Source organism: Silene latifolia, unplaced genomic scaffold (genome assembly GCF_048544455.1).
Source record: "Silene latifolia isolate original U9 population unplaced genomic scaffold, ASM4854445v1 scaffold_79, whole genome shotgun sequence".
NCBI classification, from domain to species: domain Eukaryota; kingdom Viridiplantae; phylum Streptophyta; class Magnoliopsida; order Caryophyllales; family Caryophyllaceae; genus Silene; species Silene latifolia.
The window spans coordinates 66056-89191 of NW_027413701.1; the positions used below are offsets into that span (position 1 = coordinate 66056).

The window sequence follows — 23136 nt, forward strand, 5'->3', positions numbered from 1 at the left end:
GGTCACACCTAAAGGATGTGTTTGAGAGATGTGGTTATGGAAATGTAATCACATTGATGCCTTATATGACTAAACAGTTAGTCAATGTGTTGATGAGACGATTATTTAATGCCGATTAAATAATATTAGTTGAGAGACAATTAATCTGTCAATTCGTAAATTGAATATAATAAGTTATATTTAATTAATGTATATGATGTAAGCTTGGACGAATTAATATGTTAATTCGTAATTAAATGTAATCGGTTATATTTAATCAGCAAGATGAATGTGTCATAGTGGTAATAGTAATGGTACTCAAACCAAGAGGTTATGGGATCGATCCTCACTAGATGACAATTTATAAACAACACATTTTATACATTTTTGGAATAACCGAAAATAAGGATTTTTATCCTCATTTTCGGTAGATGCCATAACTGAAAATAAGGAAAATATACTCCTTATTATTTTCGGATTTTGGGCCGAGTTTTAGGAAAAGAAAAACTCCCCTTATTCTTTCTATTTTTCGGATATAATAAGAGAAGGAGGGAGAATTTTTCTAACCTAATTTTCTAACTCATTCTCTTGCCTCTCATCTCAACACAAAATACCGAAAACCCTAATTAATTTACTGAAATTTGGGGATCGATTCTAGCAACAAGTTAAGGGCATTTCTCATATCGTCTTGGGTGCAACTAATAGGCGAATATCATTGCGATATTGTTCTTAGGACGAATTTGCTAGGACTGAAGGTTGATTCTTCATCTCTTTACCTTTTTGTTTATGTAATTTAATTTTATGACTAGTATTCATCATGATATATTCGTTATAGTCCTTAAATTTAAAGGGATGCATACAGATAAATCCCACAAGTGGTATCAGAGCCAAGGCCATGAATTTTAATTTTGATGATTTTCATAAAATTGGATGTAAACAATTTTAGGGTTTCGAAAAAAAAAAAAAAAAAAGAGGCACACGGCTGAATTTTTTTTTATGCCGAATTGTTTTTTTTGCAGCCGCTTTTGTTCTTCTTTTTGTTGTTTTGATTCCATTTGATTTATTAATATTATTGTTTTAATAGGTTAAAATGATAATATAATGAATTTGTAGATGTGTTGATTTAATAAAATTTAAATTGATATGTAAATGGAATTGCTTAGTTTTATTGATGATAAATTGTTTTTTGCTATATTGTTTTTGGCATAAATGGTTCTAAATTGTTGTTTAGAATCATGTTTCATAAATTTACATGTTTAAATTATAAGATGAATATGCCAATCTTGTTAATAGCAACAATAAGCGATTTTGTTCATCAATAATCATGTTTTTGATAATTTAGGGCTTAATGCCGATTTTAAAAAAATTGGGACGGTTGTTTTAATTTTTTTTGCCGTGGAAATTTTTTTTCCTGCTTCTGTTACGGTTCACGTATGGACAGAATTAAAAAAAAAAAAATTGTTTTTGTTTCAGAAAGAAAAAAAAACGGGCTGTTTTGTTTTGTTTTTTTTGCTGCATTGCCGAGAACTTTTATAATTTTTTTTTTTTTTGTTTTTCGCCAATAATTATAATTATACATTTTAATGTATGATTAATTGTAGTGAAAAGTTTCACGTATAAAGATACCTAATTATTTTAAAGAGGTTTAAAATATTGATGGATTAAATTCATATTACAAGTTTAATATGAATTAAGATTGAAATTAATGTAATTAATTGAGGAATTGTCACTTAATTTGATAATTTAAATAGGTGGTTTGGATAAAATTAATCAACATAATTAAAGAATTATGTCTTGCATATTTATTTTTTTAGTTGATGTTTTTCTTTTGTTGAATGAATCGTTGAATGAATTTATTTACGTATTTTTACAATCGGTTGTAATTTGTAATACTTAGTGTGGCCTTAGTTAATTATGTTTTCGTAATGAAGGAAACATAATTTTTATGTAATTATGAGATCTCGAATCTCCTTTATTTTTTTCTTTAGTTTTTGGGTTTTGAAATTAGAATGTAATAAATAGGTTTACTATGTAAATTTATTTATTGTATTTTTCAAAGAAGACTAAAGATGGAGATTGGAGCTCACTCCCGCTACATGGATCAAGATGGAACATCGAGACAAGCTTCTCGGGTCCAAGGATGGATTCCAAATTTGTATTTAATGTTCATTTTGATAGGATAGGCCACACTAGGACTTTTTTTATTGTTTTTACGTTTTTCATTCCTATTGCTTTTCATTCACATGATAGTTTATGCATCATATTCCGCCTAAAACCAAACCACCTACTACTAAAATGCATGAAAATTGACACATATAGGTTGTATGTTAGTTTTCATAGACATACAGATGTCACATGTTTATTAAGCCATCACCTTAGTTTATTCATTCACGCATGCTAGATATTAGTTCACTTAAAATGAATTAAAAAGGTTGATGGGATCTCCCTCTAAAACGGAAATTGAGATTAGTCTTTATAAGGGCAAACAACTATGAATCCCTTCTTCGTCGGTAAGCATAATATGACCCCTTTTACGTTGGGTAAGTAGTTTGTGTTGACTTAGTTTATCTCAACATTATAGTCCGAAGAGTTTCTCGTGATTATGATTGACTAAAGATAGAATTTACAGAAATTTATCGACCAAGAATTCTAACAGTAGAATTAGCCAAAAGGTTGGCTTATCAATTTACAGATAATTGAGTCTTGGGATCATTTATATAATTCTTGAGGAAGGTCAATTGTATAAATGTTTTGAGTCTTCGCGTTATGACGTTAGATCATTAGACTTAAATTAAAATTGATGCACATGCTTATTATTTATTCTTCTTTTCGCAGTGTAAAACACGTTTACATTACTGTTACAACAAATGGCTGGAAATAACGAAATTTCAATGCCTAGTGCCACACTTGGACCGAGTCCTGGCTGAAATTTTTTATGGACAACATGAACCAGTACACGCGACTAAAGAATGATGGGTCCAACTTTGTGGATCGGGAGGCAAAGACTACGGAATCGCCATTTGCCGACGGTAAGCTCAAGTACTTAACTGAGCCAATACCGGTCAAACCAGCCCCCAATGCGGGAGTTAACGAGTCACTTTCTTATAGTGATTTCGTTATGGAAGCGGGTGCGATAAAGAACGTACTCATCTTTGCAATGGAAACCAATTTGCAGAGACGCTTCATTGCCCAAGGTGGGAATAAGATTTTCACCACGCTCACTAATGAGTTCTCAAAAGCACCGAGGATCGTTACTTATAAGCATACCTGTCGCTTCTTTGATGCGAAACTCCAAAAGGGCCAACCGGTTAGCCCACACATTCTTAACATGATTGAGAATATCGAGAAATTGGAGGCACTTGATTGCAAAATCAGTGAGAGCATTGTCATTGACCGAATGCTTCATTCTCTTCACGATGGTTTTGCCCTTTTCAGGGCGAACTACTACATGAATGACTTGAAAAAGAGTCCTCATGAGCTACACTCCCTTCTCGTACAGACCGAGAAGGATATGAAATCGAGTGGGAGCATGAAGCAGGATGTTCTCACGATTTCCAACAAGGGTAAAGGTAAGGGCAAAGCTCCAGGCGACCTAACTGTAGGTAATCCAAAATTTAAGAAGCCAGAAAACGGTAAGAGTGGGCCTGGTGAGACTAGTGGCTCACAGGGCAAGGCAAAGAGTAAGGGCGGTGACATTGAGTGTCACCATTGTCACAAGACTGGACATTGGAGGAGGAACTGTCCCGTCTACCGTGAGGACATCAAAGCAGGCCGCGTCGTTCCTGTTGGTATGTCATCTTATATTCATATGATTGAGATTAACCATGCAAGTTTCGGAACTTGGGTACTTGATACTGGTTGTGGTTCTCATATGTGTAATCATTTGCAGGGCCTAAGAAACATCACACCTCTCGGAAAGGGTGATGTGGACTGCTGAGTCGGGAATGGAGCCGAGTTCTTCTTTGTCTCGAAGGGAACATATGTAATCCAACTCCCTAGTGGTTTTGAGTTATTTTTAAATAACTGTTACTATGTACCCAGTTTGTCTAAGAACATTATTTCAGTTTCCGTACTTGATAAAGACGGATTTTCATTTTTAATAAAGGATAATAGCTGTATTTTCTCTTTCAATGAAATGATTTATGGCAAAGCGGTTTCCATGAATGGAATTTACATCTTAGATCAAACCACGGAAGTATTACACGTGAATAATAAGAAATTAAAGGTTGGTGACAAAGATCAAACCTATCTATGGCATTGTCGAATGGGACACATAAATGAGAAACGCGTGAAGAAACTCATCGATAATGGGACTATTCTCGCATTCGAATTTTCTACATATGGCACGTGTGAATCATGTCTTATTGGCAAAATGACTCGAATTTCCTTCAAAGGCGTTGGAATGCGCGCTAGTGACCTATTAGGACTCATACATACTGATGTTTGTGGACCTATGTCAATTACCGCTAGAGATGGCTATAGATATTTTATCACTTTCACAGACGATTTGAGTAGATACGGATATGTCTACTTAATGAAGCATAAAAGTGAGTCCTTTGAGAAATTCAAGGAATACCAGAACAGGGTTGAAAACCAACTGGGTAGAAAGGTTAAAGCACTCCGTTCAGATCGGGGTGGCGAATATCTTTCAAATGAGTTTGATCAACACCTTAAAGACTGTGGAATCGTTTTGCGTTAACTCCACCGGAACACCTCAATTAAATGGTGTGTCCGAACGGAGAAATCGAACCTTACTTCATATGTTTCGATCCATGATGAGTCACATGTAGTGCCCGATTCATTATGGGGTTTTGCTCTTTTGTCATTTTTGCTCTTATACTTAACCGAAGTCCGACTAAAGCTGTCGACAAGACTCCATATGAAATGTGGAAGAGAACGGTCCCTAACTTGTCCTTTATTCGGGTTTGGGGCTGCGAGGCTTATGTCAAGTGGAGACACGAGTATAAGCTCGGCCCGCGATCGGTCAAGACATACTTTATAGGTTATCCAAAAGGAACATTTGGTCATTACTTCTATTCGCCTACCGAACATCGAGTTTTTGTTGCGGCTAGTGCGACGTTCTTAGAGAAAGAATTTCTCGAGAACAAGACAAGTAATAGAACCTTCGAGCTGTCGGAGATTCCAGAACCAACAACCGAGGAACAGATGGAGGAAGTGGTTCCTCCAACTGATGATACGGTTAATATTCCTGAGGAACCTAGGAGGTCGGGTAGAGTTTCTCATCCTCCGGACAGATACATTGGTATGGTCGAGGAGAATGACGTTTTAATCCTAGAGAGTAATGAACCCGCTACCTATAAAGGTGCTATGGCCTATTCCGACTCAAAGCTATGGCTCGAAGCCATGCAATCCGAGATGGACTCCATGTATGAGAATGACGTATGGGATCTAGTTGATTTACCTAATAAGGTAAAACCTCTCAAAGATGCAAATGGCTTTACAAAATAAAGCATTTCGTAGATGCGCAACAGAGATACCTATAAGGCACGACTAGTGGCAAAAGGTTTCACTCAAGTGCACGGATTGCATTATGATGAGATTTTTGCACCTGTAGTCATGCTACGTTCCATTCGGATAATCTTAGCGATTGCCGCTTTTCATAATTATGAAATTTGGCAAATGGATGTGAAAACCGCCTTCTTAAACTGTTATTTGGAGGAAGAGTTGTACATGGTGCTACCCGAAGGTTTCATAGATCCTGAACATCCTAAGAAAGTATGCAAGCTTAAGCGTTCCATTTATGGACTTAAGCAAGCTTCTCGGAGTTGGAATCATCATTTCGACCAGGTGATAAAAGAGTATGGTTTCACTCGATCGGTCGAGGAACCATGCTTATATATCAAGTCGAGTGAGAGTAAGATTGTATTCTTGATATTGTATGTTGATGACATACTCTTGATTGGGAATGACATTCCTCTCCCATCTTCGGTTAAAGAATGGTTGAAGAACCATTTCCAGATGAAAGATCTGGGTGAGGCACAACGCATTTTAGGATTCTGTATCTACCGAGATAGATCACGACGGACGTTATCACTTAGTCAGGAGTCTTATTTGGATAAGATTCTTGAGAAGTTCAGCATGACCAAGTCCAAGAAGGGAAACCTTCCAATGACGTCTGGGATGCAGTTGAGCAAGTCTCAGTCACCCACGACGCCTGAAGGGATTGAGCGCATGAGTCGTGTTCCTTATGCATCTGCAATAGGATCAATCATGTATGCCATGATATGCACACGTCCAGACGTGGCATATGCATTGAGTATGACGAGTCGGTACCAAAAGAATCCAGGTGAAACACACTGGATAGCTTTTAAAAATATCCTCAAGTACCTACGGAGGACTAAGGATAGGGTATTGACTTATGGAGGCGATACTAAGCTATGTGCAATCGGTTACACAGATGCTAGCTTCCAGACGGATCGAGATGACTCAAAATCTCAGTCCGGGTTCGTCTTCACTCTTAATGGTGCTGCGGTCAGCTGGAAGAGTTCCAAACAGAGTGTTGTAGCAGATTCTACCACTGAATCCGAGTACTATGCCGCTTCGGAAGCAGCTAAGGAAGCGATATGGATGCGTCAATTCTTACAAGGACTTACGATAGTTCCTAGTTCGAATGACCCGATCACCATCTATTATGACAATAGAGGTGCTGAAGGAAATGTAGATTCATATACATATTAACATACTCATATATGTCTAAATAATTTTGTCATAAAATTAAAACGGATTTTATGCATGCAAACAAATAATATAATAGAAGAGAAATAATGTCCTTACATTGTTGATTTCGGATTTAAGGGCACAAAAGAGATCACCTTTCTCTTTTGATCTTGAGCTTTTCCTTATGGATGAACAAGATCTAAGTATAAGATCTCTCCCTAAGCTTTATACCCAAGGTTCCTCTTAATATTAATTAATATTACAAATACTAGTATAATATTAATCAAGTAGAAAAAAATTGAACCAAAAATTGTTTGGTTTTTACTCCTAAAACCGGGTAGGAGAAGGTAATTTTGGAGTATATTATCTCTCTAATTTATCTCTAAAATGTAGAGAGGAAATTATCTTTCTTACACTAGGAAAAATAAAATGTGAATGAATGAATAATTTAGAGGAGAAAAACTCTCTAAATGCCAAAGGAAAACCGGTGGGGAGGAGCTTTTTGGGGAGCCAATGCATGCCCATATTTGTCTTCACAAGGTGAGTAGGGTTGCATGGCTACTTTAGCTATTTAATCATTATGTTTTCTATTTAAAATATAAACACAATTTAACCCTAATACTCCTCTAATATTTCGGCACTTTATGGCTAATATGGATTCCATATTATTTTTGTCAATTGTCAATATGTCACATGTCACATAAATTTGTTATGTATTTTTAACATATTAAAAATCAACGTATTAATAAAAATACGTCATATACAAAAAAACGACTTAGTAATTTCATAATTACTTGTGCCAAAATATTTTACCAATTTATAAATTACAGCAGATTGTATTTATAATAATTCATTCAATTACGATTGTTTCTTTAAACAATAATTTCATCCGAGTAATGATACAATTCGATTACTCAGACCGTATCTCATTTAATCACATTTCAATTTGATACGTAAATTTTACTTCCAAAATCGTCCGTCAATTTTCAAGTAATTTAATTAACTCGTAACACTATACGATTAATTAAATGATCAATTAAGAGTATCGCCCTATAGGTATGACCTAGGGGTCAATCGATCACCACCGTCACACGAGTAATGTCAAACTCTAGTCACCCAATCATTACCGATATATGTTGACCGATTGTTGAAGTATAAATACTTCCCAATTGTATTCTTTAAAATGAGATTTAATAATGATATATAAATCATGTGATCGCACTATTGTTGAGGACACATTTCCCAACAATCTCCCACTTGTCCTCGACAAGTGTGCGTCACCAATTCTCTTGTCCTATTACTATCTCCCACTCAATGCAAGGTGTCTTTCAGGTCGTACTTGCAAGTGATCATATCGAGAGTGGTTTCCTCGATCTGGAGAATAACTGATTGACCGGACTTATCTATCATAGATACTTTCCGAGCGTGGCCACGCATTTCCAGTTCATTACTCCTCGAGTGGCCCTGAGATATTGTTACAACCCTGACTAGGGGTGGACAATTCCTATCGCACTCATTCCCTTCGACTAGCCACAGCCATCATAACCCAAAATATGCCCATTTGACCCCATTTACGAAGGTCGTAGTAACACAAATCAAAGTTAATCTGAAACTGTGCCATCTTAGGCGAATAGCCTTTAGTCAAAAGAATCGACTCATTCGAGTACTATAGTAGCTCTCGCCACGACCAGGCTGTATAAATTTGCCAGAACTCTATAAGCGGTCATAAGGTCCGACAAAATATTCCTAACAGTCTGCCTATGTGATCGACTAGTCATCTCACATGACTCTATGACACTTGAACTTGCCATCAATCGCCTCACACTCTAGTCACTTCGAGACGTCACCTCATACAAGTGACTATGGGCAAATACGATGTTAATCCGTGTTCACTTTAACGGGGTTCAATTGTCTCTACAACCCGTTTGGATGTAACAAAGTATAAATTAAAGATAAAAGACAAATGAGATTATGAACATGAACAAAAACAACACTTTTATTTCATTTCAAAATCTAACAAAAACTTGGTACACGTTTAAGTCCCATGGACGTAACATGTCCATCATGCTTAGCCTGCGATAAAGGCTTGGTGAGCGGATCGGCTATGTTGTCATCCGTCCCAACCTTACAAATCGCAATTTCCTTTCTTTCAATGAAATCTCTTATTACATGATATTTTCTAAGTACATGTCTAGATCTATTACTAGACTTTGGCTCCTTAGCTTGGAAGATCGTCCCACTATTATCACAATAGAGAGTGATGGGATCATTGGCGGTAGGTACTACTTTTAGACCTTCCGTGAATTGCTTGATCCACATGGCTTCCTTGGCGCTTCGATCTTTGCTATGTACTCACCTCCGTTGTCGAATCCGCATGATTCTGACTTCCTTGAAGCTTCTCCACTTACGGCACCACCATTGAGCATGAAAACAAAACCAGCTTGTGATTTCATGTCATCTCTATCTGTTTGAAAAATTGAGTCCGTGTATCCATTAACACGCAACTCAGTGTCTCCTCCAAACACAAGGATAGAGTCCTTAGTTCTTCTCAAGTACTTAAGGATGTTCTTGACAGCAATCCAGTGACTCTCACCTGGATTTCCTTGATATCTACTCGTCATGCTCAAGGCATACGAGACATCAGGACGTGTGCATATCATGGCATACATGATTGATCCAACAAATGAAGCGTAAGGGATCAACTTCATGCGTTCAACATCATGGGGTTCGGAGGGACATTGAGTCTTGCTCAATATCGTTCCGGTTACCATAGGTACCAAACCCCTTTTGGATTTGTCCATGCTGAATCGTCGAAGAATCTTATCAACATAAGACTCTTGACTTAGTGCCAATATCCTCTTGGATCTATCTCTATAGATCCGGATACCTAATATGCGTTGTGCCTCTCCTAAATCCTTCATTTGGAAGTGGTTACCTAACCACTTCTTAACAGAAGACAACATTGGAATATCATTTCCAATGAGTAGTATGTCATCGACATACAAGATTAGGAACACAACATTGCTCCCACTAAATTTCATGTATAAACATGGTTCCTCAACATTTCGAGTGAAACCATTTTCCTTTATCACATCATTGAATCGATGATTCTAACTTCTTGATGCTTGCTTAAGACCATAAATGGATCTCTTAAGCTTGCACACTTTGTTAGGATTTTCAGAATCAACAAAACCTTCGGGTTGTATCATGTACACCTCTTCTTCTAAATGCCCATTTAGAAAAGCGGTTTTGACATCCATTTGCCAAATTTCATAATCATGAAATGCGGCGATCGCTAACAAAATCCGTATGGATCTTAGCATGGCTACGGGGGCGAAGGTCTCATCATAATGGAGACCTTGGACTTGGGTAAATCCTTTTGCCACTAGCCTAGCTTTGTAGACATCGTCATGTCCTTCTATGCCATTTTTGACCTTGAATATCCATTTGCATTGGAGGGGTTTTGCCCCTTTAGGCAAATCTACCAAGTCCCAAACTTGGTTTTCAAGCATAGAATCCATTTCGGACTTCATGGCTTCAAGCCATAAGGTGGAATTAGGACTAGATATTGCGGCCTTGTAGGTGGCGGGCTCGTCACTTTCCATAAGCAACACATCGAGTGTTCCATCTTCCTCGATAAGTCCCACATATCGATCGGGATGGCGAATTACTCGGCCCGTCCTTCTTAGTGGAGGAGGTACAACCGCGTTAGACGACGAAGGAACATCTTCTTGCGTCTCTACCTCGGTTTGTGGCTCTTGAACTTCATCAAGTTCAAAATTTCTCCCACTCTGTCTCTTAGAAATAAATTCCCGTTCTAAGAAGACAGCCTCGCAAGACACAAACACTTTGTTCTCTTGAGGTTTATAGAAATAGTAACCTCGAGAGGTCAAAGGATAGCCTACAAAGATGCACTTTTCAGATCTTGGGGCAAGCTTATTGTCGGGTTTAGTTTTGACGTAAGCATCACATCCCCAAATTTTCATGTAGGATAGATTAGGAACTCTTCCTTTCCATGTCTCAAATGGAGTCTTTTCGGTGGCTTTAGTGGGACTATTATTCAAAGATAGAATTGCAGTTTGGATTGCAAATCCCCAAAACGAGTTCGGTAACTCGGTTTGACTCATCATGGATCGAACCATATCAAGTAGGGTTCGATTTCTCCTTTCGGCAACACCATTTAGTTGTGGTGTTCCGGGTGGAGAAAGTTGTGATATAATACCACAACCCTTCAAGTGTGAATCAAATTCAAGACTAAGGTATTCACCACCACGATCGGATCGTAGTGCCTTAATTCTTTTGTTCAATTGGTTCTCTACTTCGTTTTGGAATTCCTTGAATTTCTCAAATGCTTCACTCTTGTGTTTCATTAAATAGATATACCCATATCTACTCAAGTCATCGGTGAAGGTTATAAAGTAGTTATAATTACCACGAGCGGTGATACTCATTGGTCCACATACATCGGTGTGTATGAGTCCCAATAGCTCACTAGCTCGTGTCCCTTTACCGCTAAAAGGATTACGAGTCATTTTGCCAAGTAGGCAATATTCGCATGTACCAAATGATTGATAATCAAATGGTGTAATCACATTAGTTGAAACTAATCTTTTGATGCGATTCTCGTTTATGTGACCTAATCGACAATGCCAAATGAACGCTTCACTTGGATCACTTGATTTGAGTTTCTTTGATTGAATGTTATAAATATCATTCGTTGGATTTGAGGTCTCTAAAATGTAAATGCCATTAATGGAAGAAGCTTGGCCAATAACCAAATCATTCCTAGAAATAGTACAACGATTGTTCTTAATGACAAAACAAAAACCGTCCATGTCTAGCATGGCGATTGAAATAATGTTTTTAGAGAGCGTAGGTACATAAAAACAATTATGCAAATACAACTCAAATCCATTTGGCAAAACTAGAACATAAGTTCCTTTGGATTTGGCCGCTACTCGAGCTCCATTTCCAAGGCGTAGATCCACATCTCCCTTGCTAAGCCTCTCCACATCTCTTAAACCCTGTAAATGATTACAAAGGTGAGAACCACAACCGGTATCTAGTACCCATGTCGTAGTGGAAGTATAATTTATATCAATAACATAAATTTCTTTAGGAATTGTACCTTTTGGAGTAATGAGTCCTTCCCTTATATTTCGCAAATACATAGGGCAATTAAATGATCAATTAAGAGTGTTGCCCTTTAGGTATGACCTAGGGGGTCAACTGATCACCACCGTCACACGACAGTAATGTCAAACTCTAGTCAGCCAATCATTACCGATATATGTTGACCAGTTGACAGTATAAATACTTCCCAATTGTATTCTTTAAAATGAGATTTAATAATGATATATAAATCATGTGATCGCACTATTGTTGAGGACACATTTCCCAACAGGTGCCATCTTCCAGGCTAAGGAGCCTAAGTCTAGCAACAAATCTAGACATGTACATCGGAAAGCTCACCTGATCCGTGATTACGTGGAGCAAGAAGAGATAGTGATTGACAAGATTGCGACGGATGATAACATCGCGGACCCTCTCACTAAACCGTTGAATTTTGATAAGCATGAAGGGCACGTTATTTCCATGGTAATTAAACGTGTTCCTGAGTTGTAGTAGTTGATTATGAATTTGATACATTATCTTTTTCATATACTATTTATAACTTCATCGTTTTATTATAATATTTTGTTTTTCATGTGGATTGTACTGACAACTTTGAACGCCACAAAGTGAACTGAATTACATTATATTTTGTTTTGATTCGTAATCGCCTACAAGAGCTGAGAACTCTGGCTATTATATTGTGCGATCGATTGATGGTGGGTTCAACGAGCCATAAGTCAAACTGTTTGTGATCGATCACAAATGCGAGATTATAACGATACCTCGTAGGACAAATTTTTGTGACAACGTAATGGAGTCCTAAATGTTTAAAAACATTCAGTGCCAGGTCGTGGATAGGACATCCATTGTGTTCCTAGAGTCGATTCTTTTGACTATCGACTGTCTCTTGAGATTAAGGCAGTTTTTGGGTGACTTTGGTTTCTTTCTCACGGTCTGCCCGTGAATCGAGGCTAAGTAGATTTTTTTCGGGTCATTTCATACTGTGCTTATATCTGCAGGATTCGAGTTGAGGAAAATATCCAACCTTTATCAGGTATAGTTATTTCTCAGGGCCACTCAAGGAGTTGTAACTGAAATGCATGGCCATGCTCGAATGATGATTCGTTTATCAGTTAAGTTACTCTCTAGTCGGGGAAACCACTCTTGTTACAGATCACTTGTAAAATACGACCTTTGTGAATACAGATTTTGCAAATTGTTTTACATTGAGTGGGAGAAATTTTAGGATATGAGAATCGGTTATCGCACATACACTTGTGAGGACAAGTGAGAGTTTGTTGGAGCATGTGTCCTCCACAAATTAGTGTGATAACATTTGTAAATCTCTTACAGGTTCACAAGGGTATACTTTGTATTTTATCAGTTGATTAACGATTACCTAATAACGGTTGGCTTGCTAGAAAGTTTGACGTTATTATCATACAGATGGCGGTGATCAACTGGTCCCTAAAGGTCACACCTAAAGGATGTGTTTGAGAGACGTGGTTATGGAAATGTAATCACATTGATGCTTTATATGACTAAACAGTTAGTCAATGTGTTGATGAGATGATTATTTAATGCCGATTAAATAATATTAGTTGAGACGAATTAACTGTCAATTCGTAAATTGAATATAATAAGTTATATTTAATTAATGTATATGATGTAAGCTTGGACGAATTAATATGTTAATTCGTAATTAAATGTAATCGGTTATATTTAATCAGCAAGATGAATGTGTCATAGTGGTAATAGTAATGGTACTCAAACCAAGAGGTTATGGGATCGATCCTCACTAGATGACAATTTATAAACAACACATTTTATACATTTTTGGAATAACCGAAAATAAGGATTTTTATCCTCATTTTCGGTAGATGCCATAACTGAAAATAAGGAAAATATACTCCTTATTATTTTCGGATTTTGGGCCGAGTTTTAGGAAAAGAAAAACTCCCCTTATTCTTTCTATTTTTCGGATATAATAAGAGAAGGAGGGAGAATTTTTCTAACCTAATTTTCTAACTCATTCTCTTGCCTCTCATCTCAACACAAAATACCGAAAACCCTAATTAATTTACTGAAATTTGGGGATCGATTCTAGCAACAAGTTAAGGGCATTTCTCATATCGTCTTGTGTGCAACTAATAGGCGAATATCATTGCGATATTGTTCTTAGGCCGAATTTGCTAGGACCGAAGGTTGATTCTTCATCTCTTTACCTTTTTGTTTATGTAATTTAATTTTATGACTAGTATTCATCATGATATATTCGTTATAGTCCTTAAATTTAAAGGGATGCATACAGATAAATCCCACAAATATGACTTTCACTACTCCCGTTGCTATTATTGTTGCTTTTACTACTCACATGGTTGATTGCTATCATATTAGTTGATTATCTAGTTGTATTAAAGTTATATATGTAAATAAATATGAAATATTAGATTAGAATATGATTTAAGAACAATCATTATTATTTACTACTTAAATTACAAATCTAATGAATTACGGAATATTATATTTTTTGGAAAACCAAATTGATTTATTTATCTTTTAATAGTTCCCAAAATATAACATACTTATATTATATTTGTGTATGTTAAATAATTAACATCTTTATACTAATTAATATCATAAATAAGCCCTGTTTATTTTAAGGAAACTCACCATATTCTGGTATTCTCTAAATTTATATTTCAACCAAAACTATATATATTTACATTGAAGTCCCTTGTTCAGGTCCATCCCACAACGCTATCAATTAAAAACTATATAGTATAATTAATTTGTATAAATTTACTTAATTACATGGAAGTCCCTTGGTTTCTGGATTATATATATACTAGTATTGGTGCCCGGCTTCGCCCGAGCTACCTCTACTTACCATTAAATTTTCTTTTTCATTAAATAAAATTACTTAAAGTTGCATAACCCATAAATTTATCATTAATATATTTTTTATAACATATCCTAAAATTACGATGAAATAAATTTTGAGACAAATTCACTACTCCCGCTATTAATAATTTACTCTTATTAATGAAACATTAGTAATAACATTTCACTACTTGCCCGTAATCATTGTTACTTTCACTACTCCCGCCGTAATTATTGTTACTGTCACTACTGCCGCATTAATATTGATAATTTTACTACTCCCGCCGTAAATATTGTTACTTTCACTATTGCCGCATTAATATTGATTATTTCACTACTCCCGTTGTTGTTTCTACCACTCTCACTAATCTCGTTGATAATATTGTTACTGTCACTAATTTGTATAATTTTCTTTAATTACATTGAAGTCCTTTGGTTTCTGGATTTAATATTGGTCGTGATCCCTAGTGAGGGGTTTAGTTTTCAGTACTTGTCGTCAAGAGCACCTAGACCAAAATACAATTTATAACTTCACCAACAACTCTACAATTAGTAAAGAGGCAAGTAAAGGTCGGATCCCAAAGGACGAGAATTGAGATGAGATTTCTATTGCAACTAGCGGTGTCTAAGGGTGTCACAATTGGGGTTTGAAGTAGAAGATTACTAAACTAAATAGCAATGAAAGTAAACAAGCAAGATGAATTAAAAGGGATGTAAACAATTGATAAAAAGCACTAGGGTGTCATGGGGTCATAGGGGATTCATGGGAATTGATCATACAAACATATTCTCAAGTTATAAGTAAGCAATTATTGTTGTGATAGATCAAGTTGGTTTATATCTTACAATCCTAGGAAAGTTTGGGTCCCGGAGCCGAATCGATTAGATTGTACAACACCTACAAGTCGACTTAATATTCCCAACTCAATAATATGCATGGTCTAATGAGACTCGAGTTGGTTTATGTCTTACAAGTCTCATTGAAAAGATAGGTGATGGGTAAAAAATGTAAGGATTCATAGGCTCACATTTCATCAAACATAACATGTGCATAAGTTGAGATCACAACAAACAAGCAAATAAACTATGAAAGCATATTAATTTAAGCATGAATCATTCCCCATGTTGGTTTCCCCTAATTATCCATTAACCCTAGCTAAGGAAACTACTCACTCATTATCATGTTGAACATGCTAGCAAGGTTGTCAATCATACCAACAAGACAAAATATGATGAATAAATGGAAGTGATTAACAATAATTAAAAAGGGATTAAGAGAATTATACCTACTAATGATTCCAATAATAAAGCAAAGAATGAAAGAAGTACTTGATGCTTGATTGTAAGGTTGTCAATCTCCCAATAATAACCTAAATAATCTTCAACCACCCAAAATAAAGGATGAACAAGAGAGAGATTAAGGAAATAAAACTTGTATTAAAACTTGATTAAATGTTAATTACAAGATTAAAGAGAGATTTGATTGATATTAACTACACTAAAGATTGCTAAGAAGAACATGCTCTTCTAATTAGACTAATGGGGTATTTATAGTAGGGATTAGGTGCATGAATTAGTGTTAACTAAGGGCTTAAATGACGATTAAGTCCCTTGTTGAGGAATCGCCGGTCTCTAGGGAGACTCCGGTCTCTAGAAAAAGATGTGTATCCTTCCTTGAAGCTTGTAGAAGACGAAATGGGACTGTCTGGGAATCCGGGCGTCTTTGGCACGGGACGGGCGGATTTGGCAGCTTCTGGACGGGCGTCCAGAAGGGAAAGACGGGCGTCTTTGGGTGGTTTTGCCCAGGCGTCTTGTGGGGGAAGACGCTCGGGTTGTGGGGTGAAGACGGGCGTCTTCTAGGCAATCCGCACGGATTGTCAAGCAGTCTCGTTCCTTCTTCTTTTCTTCCTTTTTCTTCATAAAATCCTTGAGGATTTCCTCGGGGATGCAATGATCTTTTCTCATCATTACCCATCTACTATAGTAGGTACAAAGGCCTTCTAATCTTGTCTCTCCTTGATGCTTGGTCATTTGAATTCAATCAATTTAGCCTCATTTTGCCACGAAAAAGCAAGGTTTGCACTCCTTTCCTACCAAGGACACAAAACCTCAAAGAATATGCAATTAAAAAGCATGGGAATAAGGCTAATTCGGGGACTAAATATGCTCTAATTATGGTCATATCAAATATCCCCAAACCAAACCTTTGCTCGTCCCGAGTAAAGAGGTGACAAAGATTAGGACCATTATTTAAACTAACCTAATAACATAGCTGATATGAGACAATTAGCGGGTCTCACTCCGCCCCTTCAACTCACAACAAGACAACCATGAGGTAGGTTGCCTTCTTGCAAGGCAAGGTGGGTCTTGCCAAAATGGCGACACATCCAAACATTAAGCACACAAAATCAGATAATGGATGCATCTACAAAAGAATAGCCACTTTTCTCGTCTAAGTGGCGGAAATTATCTACAAGGGAAGCAATTTAAGGGTACACATTCCTTCAAAGATGCAATTTCTTCAAACTACTAAGCCTAGAAGGATACCAATAAATCACCTCCAAGTTGTGTCAAGCTAGGGTACCTTTGTCCTCAATCGTTAAATGCTTTTGTCAAGAGTAGACTCCCTATGGTGTTAAAAACACTGGAGGATCGCGGAATTCCCCCTCTTGCCTAGACATGAAGAAGGGTCATCCCCTCTCTACCATGCACAAAAATGGATACGATGGATAAAGGGATCAATAGATATTTGAGTTTCACTTTGGGAGTTTGCTTTTGTTTTTGTTTTCCCCCCCAATTTCTTGTGGCATTTGACATTTGAGAACACTTTTTTGCCATTTCTTTGATGTTTGGCAGTTCAATACTTGACAACTTTTCAACTTTTCTTTGCATTTCTTTTTGAACATTTTCAAAGTCACCCCATATGTAGTTAGGGTGCCTCATATTTGAAACTTTATGAGTTCTATTTTTGCTCCACTTTTCATTTGATGCATTTTGCAAACTTTCTTTCACTTTTCATTTCATTGAACTCAAATTGATTCCTTTTTGTGCCCATTCCCTTTGATGACAAAAATGTGGTAGAACATGGATGATGGATGCATGGTTTTAAGGGTCACCTTGGAATAAACGGTAGCCAAGGAGTTATCACACCACAAGGTACTCTTGACTAGGCCTTAATCCATGGGTCAAAGGATACTAGCATGACATATCCTAGGGTGTTTTAAAAGTATTCTAACAAGCAAAGTCTTAAGAAGAAAAAGCATCTACTAGGGCCTATATACACACTTGTCAAGCTTCCCAAGTAGACGGTTTCGCAAAATTTTTCCAACATGCAAACTACATGCCATGATGCAACTAACATATAAACATCCTAATGCAAATGATTCTACCAACTAATATGCCATATAAACTAAATGCAAGTCCTAAATTCACATTGTTATACCGCATCAATCAAAATAAAGCCACATAGTCATTAACATAAAGAGGAAAAAAGAGATTGGAAAGATCATACCATGCAGTCTTCAATATCCTCATGTCTCAGATGTGGCGTAGTCAATCAATGTGAATAAGGATGGACAAACACAATATATATAATAATATATACATGACTACACTACAAAGGAAATGAACTTGTTTTTGGTTTTTCAATTTTTCAAAATTTTTATGGTTTTTCAAAATTTTTCAATTTTTTTCGGTTTTTGAATGAAAGTTAAGTTAGAATTCTCCATCCCCACACTAATATGGGCATTGTCCTCAATGGCCAAAATGATGGGAAATTATGCAAACATGATGCATGATTTCTACACTAAATGCAAGCTACACTAATCTACACTACATGATGCATGAGTTTTTGTTTATGAGGGAGAGCGTAATTTAGATTACCTCCCGTTGCGTATGCATGTACTTCCCCAAACCGAGATAGACATTATTTCTAATGTCCTAAAGTTGGGTGTAGTTCATGCACACAAGATGCAATGCATGAAACTAAATTTGTCATTTTGGATTTTCAAAAGTGGGAACAATGAAATAAGAACACCTCAATGGGGCCGAGGTGTTAGTCCTCTATGTTTCTAGGACTCTCCAACCATGATCAAGATAAATAAATAAAACAAAGAAAGAAGTAGACAAACCTCAAGAGGGTAGGAGCCTCCAAAGCTTGCTAGTCTTCCACCATATCATCATTGTCATCATCTTCCTCAATAGCAGTGGACTCATCACCACTTCCCTCTTAACTTCCTTGCTAACTTCCTTCATCATCCTCTTCTTCTTCTTCATTAGCCTCTTCATCAATGCTATCATCAACAACCTCATCACCGACAACCTCATCGTCACCCGGAATCTCACTCCTAGATGCACTTGGAAAGAAGACTTCCCTATCCGCCCAACTAGGCAAAGGACATGAAGGATCAAGTAGTCCTTGCCTAGCTAAATGAAAGAGGGGTGGATATTGGGCTAAGTATGCATCTTCCCGATCCTTAAAAGCTTGTTTGTGCATCTCTTGCATAAGTAGAGTCATGTAGTCTTTGCTTGCTTCAACACCTTCGGGTTTGAACTCTTGATACTTGAATGGATAGGGTGGTGTGACAATGGAAGAGGAGGGCATTTCAATTTCACCCCTTTGTTGACGGATGATGTATTCGGCTTCTTTTGAGAGGGGAAGAAGGTAGTTGGTCCGATGGACACTCAAACGGCATATCTTGGAAGGCAAAGTAAAAGATCTAGCTTCATTGGTGAGCCACCCATATTTGGTGTCAAGAGGATTATGGGTAACCCACTTGTACTTGTTAATCATGGCATCCATGTCAATGAGATGACCCCCTTTTTTCGCCACATACTTGCTATCCTTGTTGAAATTCGGATCAAAGTACTTAGCCAAAAGAGTGACTAGACCTCAATTTACAATAAAAGTGGTGCCTTGCTTTCCACAATCAACATTTAGCCATCTTTCCACCAAAAGCCTTAGAGAATTGTAAGGCTTGGTGAATTCCCTTCCAATATTTAAGGCCGACTCAAGTAGAACACAATCGAGCTTGGTAAAGTGGTTAGTGTCTTTTCTTGCAATGATAGTATTTCCGATGACCTTGTGCCACACTCTAATGCCCGGATGGTGGACTAATAGAGCTCGACTAGCATGATAGTTCTCAAATTCCCTTCCGGAAATCGCCTCCCAAAGAGGAGCGGGGTCATACTTTTCGGGATTCTTGTAATAACTAGGTGAATCACTAAGACCCAATGCTTTACCCAATTCATCAAAGGTGATGCGCCTACTCACATTGGCAAGGCGGAACTCGATGTTTTCTCTAGTCTCTACCTTAGGAACTGATACGTGCCTAATGTATAGTCTTTTTAGCCTATTTCATCACGTATTTCTATGCATATTTATACTATTTTTACGGTATTTTGCCCCGAATTGGCTACTTTGGTTCGTTTTGTAGAAATGAACGCGAAAGTAGTGGAATCGTACCCTTTTTCGTCCTTTTTGCATGCATTTAGAGGAGACGGGATTTTCCTGAGTGAGATACTGTGTTTGGAAGCATCGTGGCACGCATTACGAGGCATTTGGTGGCGGACTTGAGCTGAATTGAAGATGAAGCACTCGATCGAGCAGTTTTTCCACTCGATCGAGTGGTTTCTACACCCCAAGATGGTCGATCGAGTAGTTTACTACTCGATCCTTAAGTTACAGAAAGACAATTCACTCGATAGAGTAACTATTTGGTTGATCGAGTGGATCTTGCTGAAGAGTTGGTCGATCGAGTGGTTTTAATCCACTCGATCGAGCGGTTTCAATGGTTAATGGGCTTAATCAGCCCGTGTGTTAATTATTTCGTTAAACTTTGTTTGCTTTTCTATTTAAACCTATGTTAACTAGGTTAAGAACATCTTTTATCTATCTTTAATACTATAAAACTCTCTACTGTAAAACTTTAGTACGTGGCTTTCGTTCCTCTACTGTTACTTATTTTTGGGATTATTATTGCTCGGATTCGATCGTTCTTTACGCCGGAATCGCATTGATTGTAATTCCTTCTCTTCCTTTAATAATAATTAACCTTTTTGTTGCTTTAATTATTTGTTTTTCTTTTATTCCTTTTGCCCTAATTTCTCTTTATGCGATTTATTGGTTATTTCATTATGTTTACTGCTGGAAAATTAATTGCTGTTAGTTTAATTAGCGATATGAGTAGCTAAACCCCTTTCATGTTGGGATTAGGGGATCTGCGGTAGAAATGTGACGATGTAGTGAATGAATTAGACGAATTAATTACGAGACTCTGTCACTTTAGCAATTTAATTGTATTTTTTCGACTTAGTTGAGTGCACGCTTCTATGTCACCCTTTAATCTGGCTAAAATTAATCCTGGATCGAAAGATTGGACTAAATAGGCCTGCTATAAACAGTAGACTACCCTAATGAGGATGAAAGTTAAGTTAGTGGTAATTTAGGATAGAAAGTGGACCAAAAGGACCTTTCAACATCCATCTCACATTAGTTCGTCTGAATCATTTACAGCTGAGTCACTGGACTACCGTAGTGAACCGAAATCCCGACATGTCCCTTCTCTCTTGATAGTTTAAACCGATTTTCCTGCCCTCATTGCTCTTACTTTATTTCTCTTTCCTTTAATCTCGTAGTTTAGGAACCAATTCAACAAAACCCCCCAATTGTTACTTTAGGGCTAGAATTAGACAGCTGATAATTACATTACCTCCCTGTGGATTCGATACTCGACTGCTTCTGCTACATTTTAGTTGAGACCGTTAGGTTTTATCTTTGATAGGGTTGCGATAGCCGTGTCAAATTTTGGCGCCGTTGTCGGGGAGGCAATTGTTCAATTTATTAGTTGTTTTATTTTTAGTCCTTCTCTTAGGTTAAGGGGCATCCGTTCCTTAAACTATTCTTATATTCTATTTGTAGCTTCTTCTTATGCGCAGGTCACAGGGTGGTGAATTATTGCCTTATAATCCTGAGATTGAGAAATCTTTGCGCGAGTTGAGGCGATCAACTAGGGTATTACCGACAGAGGAAGAGCTGAGTACTCTGTCTAGCTATTACGAGAACGCTCTGTTTGAGGAGGATCCACATTCATCTCCAGTTTCCAATTCATCAGCTGAGACAGTCACTTCTCCGGACTTTCTAGAAATGGCCGAAGAAGCCACCATTGCCAGTCACTCTGAACCGACAGCTGCGAATCTCTATAAGGGATTTGTACTACCAGGGGAGGCAAGAAAATTCGAACCGAAGCCTTCTTATATCAACTTGGTTGAAAGGAACCAGTTCGGGGGAGCTGCAAATGAAGATGCAGCTAAGCACATGGAGACCTTTATCGATTATTGCTGCTCCATACCCCCACCAACTGGCGTGACCCCGGATCAGATACAAGAAACCATGTTTATCTTCTCACTTCGCGATGCTGCAAGGGAGTGGTATAGGGATCTAGACCGGGCTGCTCACGGGATAACAGACTGGAATTCACTGGCTTTAGCATTTTACAAGAAGTACTTTTCTGCATCGAAGACTATTGCCATTAGAGCTCAGATCACGAGCTTTAAACAGGGGCCCGATGAGAACTTTCATGAAGCATGGGTCCGTTTCAAGAAGCTGGTGCGAACCATTCCGCACCATGGGTTCGAAAAATGGAGTCTTTGCAATCAATTCTATAATGGGCTGTACGACGATCAGAGAGCTATTTTGGATGCTACAGCCAATGGCCGATTTGCTGAGAACATGGGAGAGACTAAGGGGTGGAAGATCATTGATGATTTGGCCACCCATAAGGCTGAATATGGGAACTCCAGAGGCAATCAAAGAAGAGCTGTTGAATCTTCTTCTGTAGCTGCACTAGAAGCTCTTACTGCGAGATTTGACAAATATGAGTTGGGAGGAGCTTCCAAAGGAGGAATGTATCAGGTGAATGCTGTGTCAGACGGTCCTTTCGTCTGTAGAAGATGTGGAGGAGAGGGACATGTTTCAGATCATTATCCCAACTCCTATGAGTTTTATGCTGCCTTTCAACATTACAGGCAGAACAACACTTATTACGAGCCGAACGTCCATCCCAATTTGAGGTGGAGTAGTCAGAATGTGCTCAATCCCACTGCTCCTCCGAACCAGCAGCAACCGTATATTCCTCCACACAAGAATCAACAGGGCTATCAGAAGCCTCCGTCTTTCAATCCTCCTAACCATGGTGCGTCATCTTCCGGTGGGGTGAGTGAAATAGGTGAGATAAAGTCTATGTTGCAATCCATTACAAAGCAGCTGTAGCTGAGTGATCAACAAAATCAACAGAAGGACACGTCCATTAAGGCACTTGAGACTCAAGTTGCCCAACTTGCTGCAAATAAATCCTCGAGAAAGCAGGGTCATTTACCGACTCAAAATGAGAAGAATCCACATGAGACGGGAAATCTGATAGAATTGAGAAGCGGTTTTTCCTATGAGGGACCAAAAATGCAAAAATCAGACCCGAGGGAGGC

The 23136-nt window shown here is 37.7% G+C and overlaps 1 non-coding gene across 1 annotated transcript; it reads right to left on the minus strand.

Annotated features, from left to right (window-relative positions):
• Positions 1 to 22180: 22180 nt before the first annotated feature.
• LOC141640473 (small nucleolar RNA R71) lies at positions 22181 to 22287 on the minus strand. Its single transcript, XR_012543005.1, has one exon. It is a non-coding gene; the product is annotated as a small nucleolar RNA R71 (small nucleolar RNA).
• Positions 22288 to 23136: the final 849 nt, after the last annotated feature.